The following is a 16415-nucleotide window of genomic DNA, read 5'->3' as shown; positions in this document are numbered from 1 at the left end:
AACAGTAACACCACTCCAAAGTTACCACGGATTTTCATTCCGCGTTAGTCACGAAGCACAAGCGATTCGACACGTAGGAACCTTAAAAAAGCGTCTATTCTTCGGGTAGCAGTGCCCTTCCACCAACAGCTCTTTAGCAATCGGAAACACTCTGAGAGTTTTAATCATTATTATTATTATTATTATTATTATTATTATTATTATTATTATTAAGTCGTTACGATGAGCAGTGATTACATTAGTATAGATGGTTGAAGTTCGAATATTCGTTTCAGTTTGTGCCAAACAATGTATTTCATTTTTAATTAATTTCTAACACTGTTACAACGAATATAAAGAATGTGTTTCAATTTCAACTTATTCTTCATTCAACACCTTTACAATATTAAACTGGAAACATGTACGGGCCACAAGATAATCAGGTTTTATATATGCGGCCCGAGGACATTAAAAGGTTGCCGATGCCTCTTGTAGTGTTTGCGGCGTATGGAGACTGGGACGAAGACGTAACTTCACCGAAATCGTTTGTTGAATTAAATAAATTCTTCAACGCAATCTAATAGAATACTGTTTGAGAAGATACAAAGAAAATTAAATGAATATCGTGACAGAGAATTAATGCTATATCGGGAGAGTGCGATCACATCTTGTGGCAGAAAGTAAGCAGACAGACAAATCAGCAGAAACTTTCCACTCTACCCCTCAAATCGACTGGGGCACACGAGGCGTTCCTCAAATAAACCAAATGAACTAATTCAGATAATTTCAACGGATCCATCAATCGAGCATGTACTACATATGAATACTAGATAGAAATACCATTTGACATATCATCAGAAGTATGACACCACCATTCGCCGAAATCATCAAGTGATTCACAGTAAACAATGTGAAACTTGTACCTGACTGACGATATTGTTTATATGCTGCGTTGATAATAATACGAGCAGTTAATGATCCACGGTTTGGGCCTACATGAAAGCTACTTTTGAAGAGACGACTGATCCTTAAAATACTTACGAAATTAATATACCACTAGGGGTAAAGGCATCGCGTTTCGTTTGCGTAAGGTAGCACAGTTTTGGCGAAAAATAACACCAACTGCAAAATTTTCAAACGAAAGCATAAAAATGAATCAAGCAGACTGTGGGGTAGCCGTGCGGTTTGAGGCGTCTTGTCACGGTCCGCGCGGCTGCCCCCGTCGGAGGTTCGAGCCCTCCCTCGAGCATGGGCGTGTGTGTTGTCCATAACGTAAGTTAGTTTAAGTAGTGTGTAAGCTTAGGGACCGATGACCTAAGCGGTTTGTTCCCATAAGATCTTACCACAAATTTACAATTTTTTTTTTTTTTTTTTTTTTTTTTTTTTTGGTAGTATAATGTAAAGCGTTAAGGTCGGTACAGACGGTGAATAATTTAACGTTACGACGTTGGTTGTTGGCTTCCACGTAACCGCAAGTCATATTAGCTCCGTTAGACCACAAGTCCTAAACGTCATGAGCATGCGCCGGGAAACCGTACGTGCAGTGTATCAAACTAGGCACTGGCTGTTGGTAACATTCAGAACGAGTCCAAGTTAAGTCAGCGCATACGCAGAGCAGATTATAGTATACAGTTACACAGTTCTCCCGTCAAATGAAGACAGAACAGACTCGGGTGAATGGAAACTTTCAAATGAATTAAAATACATATATCAGCAAGATAGATGTAACCAACTTTGCATTTATTACGCAGAATTTCGTCTCGCTTTCTGATTTTATTACCTCATTACCAAACGGTCAATCGGTTTTTTTAAGGATTAAGGTGATATTTGTGTTGGTTTGCAAGATAAATTTGGCTTCTGTATAACACCTACGATCGTGCTTCCGTCTATAAGTACCATAACTCGGTTACTGAAATTATTCTTTTCCGTTGAAGCTATCAGTTTATTTGCAACAAAATGTTTTATACTATACTGTCGAAAACATTGGAATACTTTAAAGGACTGTATTCAGTGGCACCAGGGAATAATATGTGCACATTGTTGGACTGCAATGGTAGTGATTCATTTGTCACGGTCATCGACAGTCAGATGGCGCTTAGGAGGCTTCTCTGTTTTGAGTCTGTAGGCAGTGTCTGTACTGAGTTTAGAGACTAAATGTGTTTGCAACAATCATTCTAAGATATAACTATGCTCCACCGACGAGCACGTGCTCCTGTCGAACTGTTTCAACCATTTGAGCAGGGTCGCATTGTAGACCTGCGGCAGGCTGGATGGACGTGTCGATGGACTGCTGGACACGCTGGGCACAGAACATCGGTGATGTGTCGCTGCTTCCACCCACGGTCTGTGGTACATTCCCACAGCCGTCGACCAGGTTCTGGATGTCCGCGCAGTACAGACTCACGTCAAGATCGATGCATTGTGCGAGCAATGGTGGCCGACCGATCATCATCCGGGGACGAAACCCGGACACATATTGCACCTTCTGGGCCATCAGGAACCATTGGGAACCATCTGCTTGCCAGCCCAGGATACCACCAACATCAGGACACCGTCAAGTATGGCCACTCTGGTATCGTGAATGAGTTGGCTGCATAGCGGAATGGCGCTCTATTGTCTTCAGCGATAGCAGTAGATTCTGCCTGTATGCGACTGGATTGCCTTACGTGTGTACGGTTTTATCCTGGTGACCTGCCTATTTAGGCCATCAGTGTCAACTCGCGGTCACATCTGGAGTTTCAGCAGGTTAAAGTAATCATCGTTCGCTACATTGCACAGGCTCTTATCCCCATAGTACTGCCATTCCTTCGGTAGGAAAGTGATACGCTTTTTCAGCAGGACATTCGGCCGCTGCTCTTTGCAGTGTACAGCAGACGCCCGGCCAACAAGATCGCCAGATCCCTCTCCAGTTTAACACGTGTGGGACATGGTGACGTGGGAGCGTACTCATTCTCCACGGCCTACAAGAACCACTGCCGAACTGCAACAAAAGGCGCAAGATTCTTGGGACAATCTATTGAAAAATGCTATTCGGCACTTTGACGATCATTTTCACGCGAAAAGTGTTACCGCCGGAGTTGGGAACATTGTGTGTTGATGCGACTGTTCGGCCATCCTTTACAGTCACACGTGTGTTTCATTTGGTCTGAAACACAAGTGAAGTGTCACTTCACTTGTCAATAAAAGCCGGCCGCGGTGGCCGAGCGGTTCTAGCCGCTTCAGTCCTGAACCGCGCGACTGCTACGGTCGCAGGTTCGAATCCTGCCTCGGGCATGGATGTGTATGATGTCCTTAGGTTAGTTCTAAGTTCTAGGTGACTGATGACCTAAGATGGTAAGTCCTATAGTTCTGAGAGCCATTTTTTTGTCAATAAAGTGAACTTGTGCTTGTTGGGACAGCTTTTTTTCCGGCAGTGTACACTAGTGGTACACTTCGGATGTTCGAATACTTTCAAGTATACAAGAACTGTTCATACTTATAACAAAAGCAGACCGTGCATTATGTAATAAAAAGAATCGGACTAGAGCGATTGCTCCAGGAACATACAGGATGTGTTAGGAGGAAAGGTACTGCTTTAAGGAGTGATAGTTACTGGTGATTCTGAACAAAGAACCTCAAGTGAACGTAAGTCTTTTTTTTTTAGTGCATCCGACATACAGCTGTCTGAAAATTACAGGCGTCAGTCGCATGTCCTCTTCCACCAACACACACACAATATAGCCAAAGCGATCATTTGGCTACATAATGTTGTCTCTACTGATCGTTTCAAAGCGCACTTCACTTGCGCATCGTGGACCGACAAATCGTGCAGTTGTTTTAGATAGCCGTCTTAATAGAGTTCGGTATCTTGATTTACTTCAAAATTTATCACCAGAATACTTGGAAGGCATTCTTTTGGCAATAAAACATTGTATGTACTTTCAGAACGACGGAGCTCCTGCACATTTTGTGGCACAGAACCTCAATGAGACGTATTCGCGGCGTTGGATAGGTCCCGTGGAGTCATTTCTTGATCACCGATCTTTCTCCATTAGATTACTGTCTGTGGGTTGGCTTAAATGCGAAGGCTACACGCGCATAATGGATACAATGGAGGAACTTCTCGCTTATATTGTACAAGCGTGCGCTCAAGTAAAGGACCGGTACGAATGAGCTATGATCAGCAACACGGCAGCTGTCTGCTATAGTTGCAAACTGTATTGCAGCTGACTGCAGACTTAAACATATTTCTCTGTATGGACACCTTTTTAGAAATGGTTGCGGGACTCGGCTGTTCAATAGAGGATGTCAAATTAAACACCTTTCAGCCGTCTAATTTCCAACCTTATTTTATTTGGCAAACAGTTTCGGCGTTTTACTGCGCCATGTTCAGACCCCCGATCGACGTGTAAGAAAAATCCACCTCCTGTCGGCAGGTGATACCTGAAGCGATCACTGTAGTAAGTATCTGCTAATACCAGTATTGCTGGCCCCTGTTTCGATCACAACCGAGGTAGATTCTGCCTACAAGTCGGTCAGGGGCCTGAAGATAGCGTTGTAAAACACTGAAACTGGTTGCCAAATAAAATAAGGTTGGAAATTTGCCAGCTGAAAGGCGTTTAATTTGATATCCTTTAACATATTTTGTGAAAAAATGTACAAATTAAACAACACATTACATCACAATGTTTTATTTGCTATCATCCGCGTTTGTCCTGTTCCCTATTGTTTACATTAGTTTCCTCGGAAGCTGTTAATAACAGGACATATGTTCATATGACTGTTTTGTTCAGAATCACTATCATCCCTAAAAGCACGTACCTTTCCTCCTGACGCAGCCTATATATGTAATTAGTCAAATACTGATTGATACATATCTGAGAATGTGAGTGAAATCTTATGGGACTTAACTGCTAAGGTCATCAGTCGCTAAGCTTACACACTACTTAACCTAAATTATCCTAAGGACAAACACACACACCCATGACCGAGGGAGGACTCGAACCTCCGCCGGTATCAGCCGCACAGTCCATGACTGCAGCGCCTTAGACAGCTCGGCTAATCCCGCGCGGCGATACGTATCTGAGTTTACCTAACACATGTCATGTCATATATCATAAAGTACCTATAGCGTACAAGACGATGGACATATATTTTAGAAAAAGTTATTTGAAGAATAATTACAGAAATAATAATAAAGAGAACACCTATGTTAATGCTACTCTGGTTTCTAAAGCTGTGTTCCTTTCATATGTTATTTCTTTAAGCATTACATAACTTAGTGTTGTATGTGTGCAAGCGTAGTGAGAGCGTCGTACTGCAGTAAAAAACAACTTAATCTGAAATTTTCTATAATGAAAGTTGCTCATACATCTAAGCAGCGTTTCTCGGCATTATGTTACAAGTTTAAATAAAACGACGCGCTTTTAATCGTCCTTCTAACCGTAACAGTTTCTTAGCTCGCAACGTGTTATACGAAAAACACCAAATGTGGCACTTCGGGTTCAGAGTAGAGGAACCCAACATGGCATCGACAACCAGTGTTATAAGCTTACTGTTATGCATAAGGTTTATAATCTAAGCAAAATTCTGCACGTATATGCCGATACAGTCCAGTTAAATTTGCTGGAAGTGGATCGCAATATGCGCGATACAAACGTGATGTAACTAAAGTACTCAGCTTTTACATGGCGGAGATTAGCTTCACAATATGTGTAAACAACAGAAAAACAATAAAAATGCACAGCGCGCTAAAGAAACAGAGGCACACTTGTGGTATGGCAATATGACTATATGAGCGACCAAAGATACGATGAGATCCCACGTTAAATTTCGATTTCATTCATATCGATTGTTGCATTTAAGCAAAATTATAATATGGTAATGTATAACTGTTTGTCATATTTATTGATGAGACTCGTGAAAGTAGTGCCGCCAGTCTGCTCCGGTGGAAACAGCTGTGAGGTAAAACAGGTCGAAGACTGACGCGTCACCTGAACGCTGATAATGACGGTGCTCCGCTCGCAGGAATAGCATATTTTCCCGATGGGCAGAGGGAGGGAGACCGGTGCCGCGCTCCTCTCCTGTCCGGTCGGTACGATCGTCTTTTTTTCTCCTCTCCTTTTCCAGTCTCTCTCTCTCTCTCTCTCTCTCTCTCTCTCTCTCTCTCCTCTTTTTTGTTTTTGCTTTTACGCGGCGCGGGCGCGGACAAGGCCTTGGGGTTAGCGCCGCGCCGCCAGAGCAGCCAGCCCGTCTGCCGGCAGGTAGAGCGCGCGCTGCAGCAGGCGGGGGCGGTGGGGCCGGCAGGGGGATGCTTACGTCACCGCGTAGTCATGGCAACCGGAGGGAATGCAGAGTTGCCAAATCCACCCCTTGTCAACAGCGGCGGCCAGCGCGGCCCGGATCCCTGGCGCGCGGCGCTATAATCCCGGTGGCCGCACCGAGCGGAGTCGAGCGCAGCGGACACGCGCGTGATCGCGGCCGCGCGCGAGCGCACGCACGAGCGCACGCACACGCACGCGCGCGCACGCACGGGCAGGATGGCGTGCGCGGCCGAGCGAGCCGCACATCGGCGCGCGGCGCCGAGTCGCCCGCCGGAGGCTGCCGTCGCTGAACATCTCGCGTGTCGCGCCAGTTTCACGAAAGGCTTCCGCGTCATCTCCGCGTATAGAGGTCAAGTCAGCCTCGGTCCCGAGCACCCGTAAACTAGCTCCACGACCTCCAATATACAAATAACGGAAGTCCAAATGATAAAGTAGACCATTAGAATTTATGTTACGCTGTTAACCTAAAAGACAACTTCGAAAACGCTTTTGCGGAGAGGGTTTTTGGGAGTACAAAAGTAATTTTGCTAATCCTGTCCTTTTTAAGGTAGGCCGAGAATTAACGTCTTGTCAACGCTGATGAGATTATTGGGGAATTGGGGGAGGGAGGGGGGAGGGGCAGGGAGGCAAGGAGTGGTAGAGGCAGGGGTCTTACACATGAAAAACAAAAAAAGCGCTACTACCTCTGAGTTCACCCACTGTAGATGTTTTTGATCCCTGTACGAATGTAATCGAAGCTAAATCTCGAACCACATACATTTTCTCACCCGAAATGTTAGACGAGATTTCTGAGGAAACAACTAAATACTGTCGCTGTCTTGGATTGGTGCTTTAAAAACGAGAACTAATGTGTGTTTAAATAAGTTAAATATCGTATTATTTGAAGTCACTGAAAAGGGTCTACATAAGCAATCTTTGCAAAACAATGCGTGAATTGCTTACAGTATAGAATACAGTAAACGTTTTGTTGAACTCGGTAGATCTTGTCAGTGGTTTTTTTACACGTAAGCGAATCATACATTGTTACTCTCGGGAAGTTAATACAAATCAAATACATATAGAGCAAGAAAAGCATCCTACTTCCAACTGCTTTAAAAATTAAGTACGGAACAGCAGGCTATCAAAAGATGGTTCGATGGTTTTGCAGAATTCAAAGTGAAGCTCACAGAGGATGTCACATAGGTTTCTAAACATATGTACGAATAAACCATAAAATAAAAAGCAAATTATTGTACTCTGCGGAAGGCGTAGTACTTTAATAACCACAATCGTAGTATGAAGTTTAACACCATTTCGCGATGATCAAGCCCTTGTTTACGCTATAACGTATCGTACTACATATGTCACCATTTGAGGCAACGAACCTACCGAAGCTTCAAACATAGTCATAATTACCTGAAGATAAATTTAACGATAGAAAAGCTATTACAGGTCCTTCTAGAACGACGCTAAAAAAAGAGCTTATAAAAATACACTACCTCACATACATCGCACACACATTTTAGATTTCACCCTTACGAAACCTTTCTGATACACGGCCCAATGCATCAATGTGACCACCGCCTACGTTCGACTCTAAGTGCAATAAGCACTCACAGAAGTTGACTGATGTCCAAACGGACAGGATCAATGGCTTTCGGGCCAAGGATGAGCATTTCTGAAACGGCCAAGGCTGTAAACTGTTCGCCTGCCGCCGTGGTTAAAGTATACCACACATAGCTCAATGGCACCATCCACAACCGGCGCCGATGCAACTGTGGTGCAAAACGGGCCATAGATGACAGCGGCGACGACGGTTGCAGAGATGCCTATGGGCGAATAGACGTGCAACTGTTGAGCAATTAAATTCCTACTTAATTTCCCAGAGCACCTGTGTTACAGTTTTGTATGGGCGGTTACGATCCTAGCAGCGCGTCTCTGAATTCGTTCGGTGTTTGTTCACATGCCTACTTCATAAGGCATTAAAACGCTGGAACAATAATGAAATATAGGTTGCACCAGCGTCTTGCACGCGTTTTCCTATACAGATGCAGTGCCCTTTCACAGAAAACTTCCAACAAGTCTAAATCTTGCACTCACCTTCCTTATTAGGCTAATGGCTTTACGTGTTCGTCCCAATTCGACCCGTTGTAGACTGCAAGCTGAACGAAGGATTTATACCACGTGGCCGTAGCCCATGTTAGCGAGATCTTTCCTCCTCAAGCATATCTGCAACAGATCGAAATCACTAATTCTGCAGCTTCTGGGCATCTATTAAGCTGCGGTCGTGATATGTATATGTACTAACAAAATTTCCTTATTTTCGGTGTTGTATAATAATAACACTTAGTCCGAAACGGATTCTGGCGTCTGACCTTAAAAAAGGTATGATTCAACGAAGGAAGATGAGCTGTGATAGTGTCATTGCTCACGTCATTTCTGTTGCACCAAGTACACATAAACTTCATTTTTTTATATACAAATTTACTCTTCACTGATTTTCAGAGCTGAATTTGGCTCGAAACTAACTTCGTACCCGCATCCGACGACCCTCATGACTGAAGTCTGCAATCATTTAATTCAAGAGCGCTGTGAAAATTTTTCCCCAGAATTGAATTGTCGGGAACGACATATTTGTGAAAGCTGCATAGAAGAATAGTACAGATTAACGTGACGTAATTGCATTACCTCTACGTCAGTGGTCAAGACTGGGAATAAACTGTGAATTTTAAGAAGTTAAAAGCAGGCATACTGTAGTATCGGCGCTGAAGACGAGGGTTAACATTGGAGCACAATCGACACGCGCGTTCACGACTGTACTTCTCTGAAGTGGGCTGGAATTTAGGATGATGTATTTCATTTATTTGCGTATTCCGTATTTACGAAGCTTACACATGGAGGAGCAAGACACTGCAGAATTCAACGGACAGGAAATTTATGTATCAGAATGAGATTGTTGTCTATTTGATGTAACAGAAATGACATAAAGACTAAAATTATCGCAGCTCTTAATCCTCCGCTGAAAATACTTCGTTTAAAATACAGCGTAAATCCATTCTCTCGTTATCACAGGTTCAATGGATTACTTGATGCAGAAGTACGTAAACGTTTCATCCCTGAAGATAGCTAAGTTGTGTAGCTACTGGAAAACTTTTAAGTGCGTACTCTTAATGATAGGCGAATAACTGCCCTCGCCCGGAGTAGCCTCTGCAGCGCCCCCTGTCCGAGTTTGGCGACTACTACAATCTCTGACAAAAAAAGTGAAGCACCCAGAAGCGGAGGAGGAAACTAAATGAAACTACGTGAGTTGTGAGGATATGTGATGTTATTTCAATGAATACAAAATCGAGTCACACTTGCAAAGAACTTCGCTGTACAAGCTCACTTATTTGTATGAATTTGGACTCCTCATGGCCTGAATCGGGGACTGATTCGCTTGGGAAGGTTTTCATAAAGCCGGTGTATCCTTTCCTGTGGCAAGCTGGTCCATAAACGTTATAAATGGTCCTTGATATCTTTGATACTGGCTCTGGGACGGAGCTGAGTTCTGATGTTTTATCGGCGACAGATCTGGAGATCTTGCTGGCCAAGGGAGTACCTCAACACCACGCGTACTGGCCTTTGAGACATGTGCCATTTGTGGACGAGCACTGTCCTACTGAGAAATGGCACCACGAGAGTGCCGCATGACACGCAGTACACGGAACGCAGGACGAAGCGCTTGCTACACAACATGGCGATCTTCTTTTGTGGTGGTCCAACTTGGTCGACCAGAAACTTGACGAATATGCCAGCCCTCATGTTCCCATGCGGTCCAACATCGGGCCACAGTCACATCCAAATGCCCCACAAATATTGCATGATTCGACCATCAGGCTAAATAGAGACAAAAATGGGACACCCTATCAAGCTCTATCAGGAGCTGATAACGCTATCTCACACTTGTACGCGACATCTGCGTATCCTTCACAGTGATCATTCATGATCCAATACCGCTCACACTCTTGCATATTGCAATTCTTATCATTTACATTCCCGCCAGTCGTGCGTATGTGTCGAAGTTACAATAACACTCGGCCATGTCTTCCGGGTGCTTCACTTTTTTTGGTCATGCACTTAGTTATTCACTGCGGGTTCCACGAAACAGAAAGTTCTAAAAAGTTTTTTTAAACCAGCAAATAATATATTTCCTTAAAAATTACAAATTTTCACAAACTTGGCGTGTCACGATTCTCCCAATGATATACTCCCATCATCATAAGAATAAACCTCACGTAAACATTGCACTATATATTCTTCCGCGTTTGTGCTGGAACCTCTTCGATTACGTCTGACGTGGAGCTGAAGCCAAGCTGTGTTGACTATAGTCAAGTATGATAATAAGGAAACGTTTTATGGTTCAGATGGCTCTGAGCACCATAGGACTTAACATCTGAGATCATCAGTCCCCTAGAACTTGGAACTACTTAAACCTAAGGACATCACACACATCCATGCCCGAAGAAGAATTCGAACCTGTGGCCGTAGCAGTCGCGCGGTTCCAGACTGAAGCGCCTAGAACCTCTCGGCCACAGCGGCCGGCGGAAAGGTTTTATCCTGTGCGTTACACGTACATCAGCTCAGGGATGATAAGGCGCAACAGCTTTACCGGCGCTTTAAATTTGGACAGCACTGGCCAGGCAAGTGATCCAACTAACCTGCAGTGATGTTTACAGTTGCAGTAAAGACGAAGAAAAAGTCGAGCAGAGAGCAATATAGCTTTGAATGCCACTTAATTTTTAAACAGAATGAAATAATTTGTGGCAAAACACAAGCGATACGTTTCTTAGGTGAACGGACGAAAACTTAACATGCTCTCGATCTTAACAAACACAGCACTGTAATGAAAAACAAAAGTGACGAAAATTTTTGACTTTAACAAGGGTAATTTTTCTGTATGACCTATGTGTGGTGTACAAGCTGATTTCCTATGTAGTTAAATATTTAAGCAACTGAAGCTATTACAGTCAGTCGTCTGGTAATCTCTGAACCCCTTCCATATGGCACTCCCAGTAATATATTTTAGTACTGCTGCGTTGATAACGAGGCGATCAGCAACAGAATCCCAAGAGACCAAAAAATCCTCATGTCCTCCTCCTTTATGACAGGCTGTTCTGCATTTCGCCTTCGTTCGTGACGTGTCACAAAGCTTCGTGCGTTAATTCCAGTACCTTTCGCAGCTTAAATGTCTTATTATTTCTCGACCCAAATCCCTTAACTTGACTTTAGTTCAATTCTACTAGGTTCACATTGTAGTGGTAAGGTGACGACTGTAAAAATGCAGCATTTGTACAGTGTGCTCGATGTCGTAAAAATTATTGTTTTCCATGTTTCTACGACTCTTATTTGCTCTGGCTCGTGTGAGACTACATCTATCCTACAAAACAATGGGGAATACTCAAACAAAGAGTGTGTGATTTATCATTTTCTCCAAAAAATTTAATTGTGTAATGTTTTCTTAACTTCAACAATCTTAAACACTCTTTTATAAAATATTGATAATTAAGAACTTATATTTTCAATGAAAACCAGAATTTTGAGGTGCGATATGTAATTAGAAACTAGAAGACGTGCATTTTTCTCGAAAAATCATTGTTAAGCATGAGTTAATTAACACATATTTGATGATATTTAAATGATTTACGTATTCAAACCGAACAAAAAATTAGAGAGTAGAACGATATTCGAACCGCCGCCCCAGAATTTACGCTGTTGCGCACCGTTCTACGACGCTGCCAATTATGTTACACAAGATGATTTTTCTCTCTAATCTTGTGAAAAACATTAAGAACAACTTGTTTATCGCCATTAACGGTGTTCCATTCGCGTTTTCCACTATGAAGCAATGTCATCCATTTTCACATACGTTATTAACAGCGAGAGAACCAAAGCCCAAGTGGCGTTTACAGAGACAGTGACTGTACGCGATTTTTGGAATAAAAATTACGTAATTAAAGTACGATATGAGAAACGGTGATGGCTGTTAATACATCAGAATGTCTTAAAGTTTCATTTACAGTGACATAGTAATAAGATATCTGATACACTAGTTGGACCTACTTACAAGAATGGAACCGTTCGCCACTGCTTCAAATGGCTCTGAACACTATGGGACTTAACGCTGAGGTCATCAGTCCCCTAGAACTTAGAACTACTTAAACCTAACTAACCTAAGGACATCACATGCCGGCCGCGGTGGTCTAGTGGTTCTAGGCGCGCAGTCCGGAACCGCGGGACTGCTACGGTCGCAGGTTCGACTCCTGCCTCGGGCATGGATGTGTGTGATGTCCTTAGGTTAGTTTGGTTTAAGTAGTTCTACGTTCTAAGGGACTGATGACCACAGAAGTTAAGTCCCATAGTGCTCAGAGCCATTTTGACATCACACACGGTCGCGCGGGTCCAGACTGAAGCGCCTAGAACCGCTCGGTCACTCCGGCCAGCAGTTCACCAGTGTACGGGGGCTATGGCTGCTGACCAGTCATCGCCTTTGTGTTTGTTTACATCAGATTTATTCTTATGATGGACGAAGTATAGGCGCCATTAGTTTCACTGTGCTCGGTGGAAGGTTATAAGCAGGTGGGTTGCCCCTGCACGAAGCGGGATAGACAACAAAGCATGCATCGCATTGACCGCGTCGTTCTAGCACTCAGCGCTCCTTCAGTGTCTTCCGTCACCGATGCAGCAGACATCTGGTAAGTGTTTACGTTTATTGAAGTTACAGTAACATCAGCCTACCCAGGATCTGAGCTAGGGGAGTAAATAGTATTACTGTTTATTAATTACCGAACATACTTAGTGTGTGGGGGGTGGTAAATACTATTCTGCTGTCACGCCGATTTCGTACAGATATACGCGAATACTTTCTACTTCGACATTTTTAATAGTTGTTCAAGCTGGTGACACGATAAAAAACAAAGCTTTTTACACCCTTTAGAGTCCAGAGCACTGCAAAGAGAACAAAGGCGAACGGTGAAACAGTACTGAAATTTCACGACAAATGGCTCTGGGTACTCTTATTACTACTCACGTTCCATTACACATCATTTCTTCAAACTGACATTTCTTCAAACTGACACTGAACTTCTGGTACGCTGGCTGTGTGGCGGGGAACGATGTAAATTCGGTTTGCGAACATCCCTCTCTATTTTTTACTACGAGGGAGCCGCCACTGTAGACTAAAATAACTTAGTTGTAATATTAGATGGTGCTGTGTCTATACATTCTCTCTCTACGTCTCTCCCACTTTTCAAATGTACGGGGCGAGTCGTGTGACACGTAACAGCCCTTTCATTTCGTGAATGGTTCAAGACACAGAAACGAGGTTTCCGACAAATGATAGTACATACATAAATTTGTTACACGGTTAACTCTCGTAATTCTATCAACCGATATAATGAAAAAAGTACACTTTTTTTTTTTTAACAGAACGGTACATACAGTATTTTAACGCCTAATTTCGGAACATGTTCGATCACGACAGATTTTGACGAAATTTTATCTGAACATTCTCACGCGTCCTTCGACGATCATTGGCAAAGTTTAACATTCGTCGACGCAATACCGGCCGAGATATAGTCACTTGTTTGACTCCATGCGCTACCTTATATCTAGGGCAATATTTTGTTGAAAGAAATGAAATTTGGCCACCTTGTACAACTATACGCGTTCTCTTAATAATAATTGTAATAATGAAAAGAATTTTACGAGCTGTATTCAGTCAGAAAATTTTAGACAAAGTCGACAGAAAAAAATCGCCTCCTGAAAAAATTTCTAAGTTTGTCTTCTTATATATCAAGAACTAAATGTATGACGAACGTGAAATGTGGCACGTTGTAATACAACAACACAAGGTTCTGAAATATGTATAACGTTTCATTAATGTACCGCTTTCCAATACTGAATAAATTAAGTGCGAAGTTGAAGATTTTATGAAAAGGTCAAATATGCGGTATTTTCAACCAGATTTTGCAAAAAACTACGTTCTTTAAAACTTTTCAAACTGGTATGATAAACATAAAACTTTGGTCACGATACCTTAGCGACATAGTATAAAATATAAAAATCACTCACGTACTTGCTTTATAAATTTCCACAAAATCAGATCAAGCCTGATTTTCGTAAAAATTACAAAAATATATGACATTCAGTTTGCTTTTGGTAAATCTGTTTTCCGTACTTGATTTCAAACTAATCATAGTTGGAAAGAGCACGTTTCCAAGCATTCAGAAGATCACTTTCGATTTTCAGCGTGCGCTAACAGTACCTGAAAATGACGGACAAATTTGTGGGAATGTAACATGGGAACAGGATACAGTGCAGCGACCTGTTGTCCGTGTCTCGCTGCATATGATTTTTATTTTTAAATTGGCAAATAATATCTCACTATATCGCGTTGGTGCATGGTGACATTGTCATCACCGGTTCAATGACGTGAACCGGCAACCCTATCGCCGTAAGGGTCACGTCCGAAAGCTGTATAATACCAGCCACGGGTGGGTTTCTTCATTCAGGTCCGCAAGCCTGTAATTTGGTTTCTTAATTTAAGTTCCAAAGTCTTGTGGTGGTTCCTGTCTGCTTACAAAGCCATTTGCTAAGTGCGTCATCTCCGATCCTCAAATCTGTAGTAGTAGTCTACCTCTCATAGGCGGCAAGAAAAAATATCAATTTTGATTTTAGACTTCTCAACATATCAACATGATTGGCATATCAACGGAACAAAGTGATGAACTAATAAAATTTATGGATCCTCACGGCCTGGCTCATTTATTTTATTGCCTCGAAAGACAGCGCGCTTTTTGGGCACCAGAACATCTCCTCGTTTCCAAGCTCTCTGTTCCTTCAATATCATCAACTAGCTGACAGTACCAACTTCCAAAAAAATGGACAACATAAGCTGCTCAGAAATTTAAAAAAAACGTGTGCTACAATGTTCAGAAGTTTAGAATCAAAACTGACGCTACCTTTTGCTCGCCGCCTATGAGAGTTACTCCGTCAGATTTGAGAATCGGAGATACGGTACATAGCAAATGGTTTTGTAAGCAGACAGGCACCACACCAAGACTTAAGAACTTACATTATAAAATCAAATTACAAGCCTGGGGACCTGAATGAAGAATCCCACCCGTTTTGCACAGCTATCGGGTTTGACTCCTATAGCAATGGGGTTGCCGGCCCGTGTTCTTGAATCGGTAGTGACAATGTTACCATGCACCAAAGCAATATAGTAACATTTTATTTGTCAATTCAAAAGTAAAAACCACATGCAGCGAGACACGGACAACAGGTTACTGCAACGTGAATTTTTGAATGCCTGAAAACATGCTCTTTCCAATAGTGATTAGTTTGAAATCAATTATGGAAAACATATTTACTAAAAGCAAACTGAATGTGATAATTTTTTGTAATTTTTACGGAAATCATGTTTCAAATTTAGAAATCAGTACGAGAATCATATTTTATATTGGTAAACATTATGTTGCTAACGTGTCGTGACCAAAGTTTCATGTTTACTATGCCTATAGTCGACGAGATACAAGAAGCTAAATATTTAAGCTTTATTCCCAGTACGATATGTCCAGTTAGTTTTTATTCATTTATGTAGCATTGTTAGCCCATGTTGGAAATTTTACCCACTGTTCTTGGCGGGCTTAAAACACATTGTTTTGGATAAGACTGGCTTTGAAACTTTAACAGAAAACGGTATCCGCAAAAGAAGAGTTGAATATACACTATTTTCACCTTTTCACAAAATTCTTCATCTTTTCGACTAGTTTCCAGATTATTGAAAAATAGTACATCAATGAAATTTTGTATCTATCAGGGTCTGTCAACTTCAACTAAAATTTTCTGGCTGAATACGGCTCGTAAAATTCTTTTCATTGTTATTCTTAAGAGAACGCGTAAAGCTGTACAACTTGGCAAAATTTCATTTCTCTCAACAGTATATTGTACGGGACACAACAGGTCGAAATCGCCAGAAACTCACGCTAGCTCTGTGCAACGTAGCGCATGGAATCAAATAAGTGACTATTCTCGGCCAGTATTGCTTCGACGAATGTTAAACTTTAGCAATGTTCGTCGGGGGCATGTGAGAATGTCACATGAAATTTTATCAAA

The 16415-nt window shown here is 42.2% G+C and overlaps 1 protein-coding gene across 6 annotated transcripts in view; it reads right to left on the bottom strand.

The window, feature by feature from the left end:
* LOC124802684 (LIM domain-binding protein 2) overlaps positions 1-16415 on the bottom strand; it is a 794320-nt gene that overhangs the window by 530121 nt on the left and 247784 nt on the right. The gene's annotated exons all lie outside the window — the stretch shown is intronic.

Source organism: Schistocerca piceifrons, chromosome 6 (genome assembly GCF_021461385.2).
Source record: "Schistocerca piceifrons isolate TAMUIC-IGC-003096 chromosome 6, iqSchPice1.1, whole genome shotgun sequence".
NCBI classification, from domain to species: domain Eukaryota; kingdom Metazoa; phylum Arthropoda; class Insecta; order Orthoptera; family Acrididae; genus Schistocerca; species Schistocerca piceifrons.
This window is presented reverse-complemented; position numbering and strand designations above follow the sequence as displayed.